The 6,000-nt window shown below is 36.7% G+C and overlaps 1 long non-coding RNA gene across 1 annotated transcript; it reads right to left on the reverse strand.

The window, feature by feature from the left end:
- Positions 1-1,905: 1,905 nt before the first annotated feature.
- On the reverse strand, positions 1,906-5,423 carry LOC122066642. Its single transcript, XR_006136420.1, has 2 exons — positions 2,630-5,423; positions 1,906-2,465 (listed from the first exon to the last, which is right to left on the reverse strand). It is a non-coding gene; the product is annotated as an uncharacterized LOC122066642 (long non-coding RNA).
- Positions 5,424-6,000: the final 577 nt, after the last annotated feature.

A 6,000-nucleotide genomic window follows, 5' to 3' on the forward strand; every position in this document is an offset into this window, starting at 1 on the left:
AGGAAATCTTGAAAATATTGTCCTAATATTTAATATTTTAATAAAAAAAAAGATGAAAACACACATGAACCCAAGTTCCAAGTTCTGCAAGATTTTGGCATAAAAAAATTGGTAGAGCACAAAACATTTCACATTCTATAGTTTGCCTTTTGAAGCTGGTTTCCTTCTAATCAATTTTTTGATTATTCAGCCACAATAGAAGGGGATCAGGGAAAAAGGCCTCAGTTTTCCCATAAAATGGATGCTTGGTCACTGCTTTCTTCTCTTCCCCTCATTATATATCTTCCTTCTATATAATATAGTTTTTCTTTTTCGTTTATTTATTTGTTATTATTATTGTTTTGTATTTTTAAGGGAGAGGTTGTGTTAAGGGCTCCTTCGAAATAAGTTGTCAATCCAGTCAAACCAAGAATAAGACTAACACAATGTCTGCAATCTGAAATTGGCAAGCTTTCTTTCAAAGCAATTGAGAAGAACTCTGGTGGGATTATGTATAAGAAAGTGCCAATCATGGACCAAAATTCATGGGTAAACATTAAGATGTCCTTATTTCCTGCTGATATGTCAAAGCATTAATCTTTCCTGAAATCTTGTCCATGTCTTATGTTGCACTGCTGTTGAGGAACCATTAAAGTAATTAGTGTTTTTTACCTCTTTTTTTTTTTTTTTTTTTTTTTTTTTTTTTTTGGTAAACATGTCTTGCTTAGGTTCCAATCCCCTTATCACCATCCTTGTTTTTTCCTAAGGGTTCCCAATTCCCACCCTCTTCGTAGTGGAAACAGCTTGTAGAGGCCCATAGGGACTATTCCCACTCCAAAAGATGTGGGAACACCCTTCTTTATCTCCGGGGAAAAAAAAAATGCGTTACTATTGAAGTTGTACTCGAGAGGATATTAGGTCAACTTTATTTATAGGAAGAAAGAACATTACCCAGTCGTGTGGCCACTTCGCAAGCACTAGGCCAATGGGAGTGTGTATTAAGACATCTAATAGGGAGGACAAGGTGGTCATTTTGCTGCCCTATGTTTGGGAGCAGGAAATAGGATGGTTCGGTTCTAATTGGTCTGAAGACCAAAACACTAAATTGAACACATATATTGGCCTCATAATAAAATCCCCAAAATTTTATGAAATATAAATCCAGTGGATTCAATGGCCCATTTTAACATGAGTATGCTTGACCCACGAGAGTGAGTAGTGAATGAAAAACCCAAACACCTATACATAAATCCCCATAATCAGTTCCTGGACCAGAACAATCCATTGATAATCGGTTCAGTTTTTAATCAATTGGTTCCTGATACCCGCTTAACTCTAAAAAAAAAAAAAAACCTTATAAGAAGTTGATGAACCAATGGAAAGATCCTAAAATTAACGTGTAGAATGTTGAACATTTCATGTTCTATCAAAGACAACTACTTGCTCAATCGGTTGGTGCCCTCCCAATAGAGTGCAAGCTCCTATGAGGTTATGAATTTGACTCTCCTGGCTTCACCTTGTGCCATCAGAGACTCCCTCTCCCCCTCCCCCCCTCTCATGTGGCTATAGTAAAAGTCCCATTGGACAGTCAAACAGGATAGAGAAACACCCCCCCCCAACCCAAAACCCAAAAAAATAAACCAGTCCTATCAATTGAACAAGCTAAAAACCCAATACTACATTGACACCAATTGTCTATTTAAAGCTCTTATTGAATTGGACAGATTGGATTTCGTCCAACAGGAAGGGAAAACAAAGGGTCTATCATTTTAAACTCCTTTGCATTATTGATATAGTACCTGCTCCAGAATGATAGGCCATATATCAATCAAACAATTGAATGCAAGAGATTCTGCATGTTCACAGCATTATGGCCTGAAAATAGGATGATTATCCTTCATCATGAACAGCCAGTGTTACCCCAAGTTGAAAAACAGGGCAAGCCAAAGAAAATATCATTAGCACACTGATTCTGAATACAAGGTACAAGGAGGCTTCATCTCCTTAACAAATCCCATATTACATTGTTTATCATAAAATGAAATCGATAAATGGTCTGATCTGAAAGAGTGTAAGCTGTGAAGATGTGCAACTCACATTTCTATAGAGACTGATCTAACTGTTTTTCCTTTATACAGTTTTTCCAAATAGCTATTAACATGCTTCGATTCTTTGTTCATCAAGAATGATCTCTACTGAACAAGTTTCTTTTCTGAGGTACACAAGACAACATATCTTTTTAACAATTGGGTTCAGAAGTAACTTTAAGCACTTGAAACTGATGTTTACTAAAGAATGGTGAACTACAGCGAGAGAAACAGTCATCGGCACAAAAATAGGGTATCTGATGACACAATAAAACTTCTACTTCAGTGCTTTCAGTTAGTCATGATGAACTGCTGAGAATTCCCCTGCGTTAAGGCTTATAAATATTGAATAAGCTCAACTGCAAATTTTCCCTTCTTCGTTTTGTTGATCTCCCCAATCTGCATGAAAGAGAATTTGATTTTGAGGTATGCCTCCAGTTGGAATAAGGCAGGTTCTAGTTTTCTTAAGGAGGTACTTAGGTACAGAGGCAGTGCAAATAATATACCATTAAGCATTGATGTGATCATAAAAAGGAAATATACAACTGGGTTTCATATCTCACCTTCAGCCGTCCTTTCCCACTAACTGAAACAATATCTCCAGTTTTGAGAGTAGTTCCATTTTTCATCACAGTATTCCAGTTGATGCGGACATCCCCAGAACTGAAAGAAATAGTTCAAAGGATCATTATGAAAAATTGGTTCAGTACTTCAGTTGGTAGGATAAAATTCTCTTTTAATTAATGAAACAGGTTAACTACTGTATTGCCAATATAAAAACCAAAACTAATTTTTAAACTGAAAGTTTACATATAAACTAGCTGGTTAACTACTGTATTGGCACTATAACAACCAAAACTAATATTTAAACTGAAACTTTACATGTATAGAACTAGCTGTGTTTATATCTTGAGAATAAATATGTCTGGAGTAATATCACAAAAGTTGACAAACATAAGGCGCCTTCCAACTGATGGACACTTTTTTTCCAGAAGAAATGTCAAACTCCAAATATCTATGAATAGCGATCTCTTTAGATTATACATAAGTATGCGGTACACTACAAAGCAGCAACCACACTAGTCCACAACTGGCTTTCTAGACCTTAGTAGTAAATTTCTTTCTAGTGCCTGTTTCAGTTTGGTCCCAAAAATGAGATTTTTTGGTACTTGAAAACAATACAATTATAGTATAATATATCACATCTAAAAAGATCAAATACTTTCTAAACTGATGAATCAACTAATTTTCCTCTTCACTTTAGATCATTCTCAGTAACCTTTAATGATCAATGGTCAAAGGTGCATCACTAACACAAAGATTCAAGTTTGGTAGAAGGTACCTCAGCTATTGATCACACTGATTGGGACAAAACATGAGACTATAGATGTGCCCTAAATATTAAATTTAATAAAGAAATTTTAGATTAAGGATACCAACCATTTAAATCAAATTTTGATGCAAAAGATTCCAAATGCACATCTAGTATGTGTTTAAGCCAAAAGCACTCAAATAACTGAAGAGACTGAAAGGACTGGACTGAAATAGCCGAAGCGCAAATACAAAAATTTCACTGAATCAGCTCTGGCCAAAACGAAACAAAATTTATAGCTAAGATATAGATGGAGGCAGTGTTACAGTTTCAGATCTAAAACAACCAACCAACCAACCCTAATGACGCCTAGACAAAGAGAGAAGAGGAGAAGCAAGAGAAAATGAAAAGAAAGAACAGAAGGTAGCAATGGAGTGCAAACAATTGGAAAGAATGGTATTAATCTCCAATCGGTAGTAGTATGTGCCTTTTCATAATAAAGATATGCAGTCCTACTTAATGTACCCACTCATATGACGTAATAAGAAAAGGCACGACAAGTATACCCTTGCAGTACAACACCTTAACTCTTAACACTCCCCCTCAAGTTGGAGCACAAATATCACCCATGTCCAATTTGAAAAACCCTTGAAGAAATACATTTTCAAACAAGGCTTTAATAAACAAGTCACCAAGTTGTTGAGCAGAGCTAATAAATGAAATGGAGATCAACTTCCTCATCACAAAATCATGAACAAAATGACAATCAACTTCAATATGCTTATTTCTTCATGAAAATTTGGGATTACTAACAATATAGATAGGAGCCTGATTATCACAGTACATGTCAATAGGTTTATTATTCGAAAAACCAAGTTCTTGAAGAAAAATCTTCGACCACATCAAGTTCAATAACAATATGAAAGCCATAGCCCTATACTCAGCTTCAGCACTAGAGCTTACCATTGTAGTTTTTTTCTTACTCCAAGTGACAAGGTTGAGCAAGAACAAACATACAGTAATTAGTGGTATACCTTCAAACACCTTTAGCACTAGTCCAATCAACATCAGAACAACCAACAATATTATCATGTCCATACAACAACTCAACATTTTCCCAACTAAGTGGGGTAGGCTACATAGATCCATGAGAGGGTAAAATAAAAATAAAGTAAAAAGAAATAAACAAAGCAACACCTCAAGAACATCCCACATAAATGGGGTCTCGGCTACATGGATCTCTACCCTCCAAACAGTTCTATTTGAGGTCATACTAGAGTCAATACCTAAACTCTGCATGTCTTTTCTTATTACTACTCCTACAGTCATTTTAAGCCTACCCCTAGCTCTTTTATCTCCTTCTATCTGAATCTGATCATTCCTCCTTACTGGGGCATCCCAAGGCCTTAGTAAATGAGCCATTTTCCTAGATCATCCTTAAATACTAGAGAATGCGACATGGAGCCTCCCAGTGAACTTGCTTCGACAACTCCATGAACCGGCTTACAACACTCACTACAAAGGATATCTCTAGCCTAGTCATGGTGAGATAAATTAGTTTACCAACCAGCCATCGATACTGATGTTTGTCTACAAATTCATTATCACCACAGATTGCTAATCTAATGTGGATCCATGGGTGCATCAATAGGTTTGGAAGCTAACATACCAGTCTCAGACTCTCAGATAGTAAATCAAGAAAGTACTTTTTCTGAGAAAAGGCCAATACATTTTTTGCTTCGAACAACCTCAATACCTAGAAAATACCCGACAGCACCTAGATCCTTCATCTGAAAATGTTGCTACAAATAAGATTTGACATCTTCAATTCCAAACAAATCCTTACAAATACGAATAATATCATCAACATAAACCACCAAAACAATTACCTTAGAATCCTGATTACAAACTGTTATAATAATGGGTTTTATGGGTTTTAGGGAAAGTGTTAGTTACCAAATGGACCCTAAGGGGTTTAATGGTCTTTGTCATTCTCTAGAATCTTCTCTCCACTGTTAAAAATAAAGAGGGCTAGTGTTATATTAGACACAGTCATTACCCCATTCAACATGGTATCAGAGCCATAGGATCCAAAACCCTAAGGGCTCTCCCTCTTCTCTATCTCTTTGCCTCTTTCTCATTTCTCTCTCTCAGCGCCTCCTTCATCTGCGCCTCCCTCTATCTCTCTTCATCTGCTTCTCTCTCGTGGTGGGAGCTTCTTAAACCACCAAAAGGGTTTCTAGCCTCCATCCATTCGTCCCCTGAGCTCTCAGACTCTCTTCTACAATGATCTGAGAGACCCAGAACCTTTTTTTCATCACTTTTTCAAGGTTTTCTCCCTGAGAACGTTTTTTCATTGTCTAGATGATTTTTCCTCACTCGATGCTCTGATCGCCTTGATGTTGTTGTGATTAGTGCCTCTTATCCTTGTAGTGGTATGTACATTTGAGGCCTCTGTTCTAGAGCTATCCCCAAAATCGTTTTCTCAGGGTTTTACCTGTTATCGATTTTTAGGTTTTCTAGCTTTTTCTGATCGTTTTGGTGCTTTCTCTATCTTCGGCTAGTGTCTCTTCTATTTGAATAGTCTCCTTAAGTAGCAACCATGTCTACCAGCTCATACGC

This window comes from Macadamia integrifolia, unplaced genomic scaffold, assembly GCF_013358625.1.
Source record: "Macadamia integrifolia cultivar HAES 741 unplaced genomic scaffold, SCU_Mint_v3 scaffold2510, whole genome shotgun sequence".
Taxonomy (NCBI): Eukaryota; Viridiplantae; Streptophyta; class Magnoliopsida; order Proteales; family Proteaceae; genus Macadamia; species Macadamia integrifolia.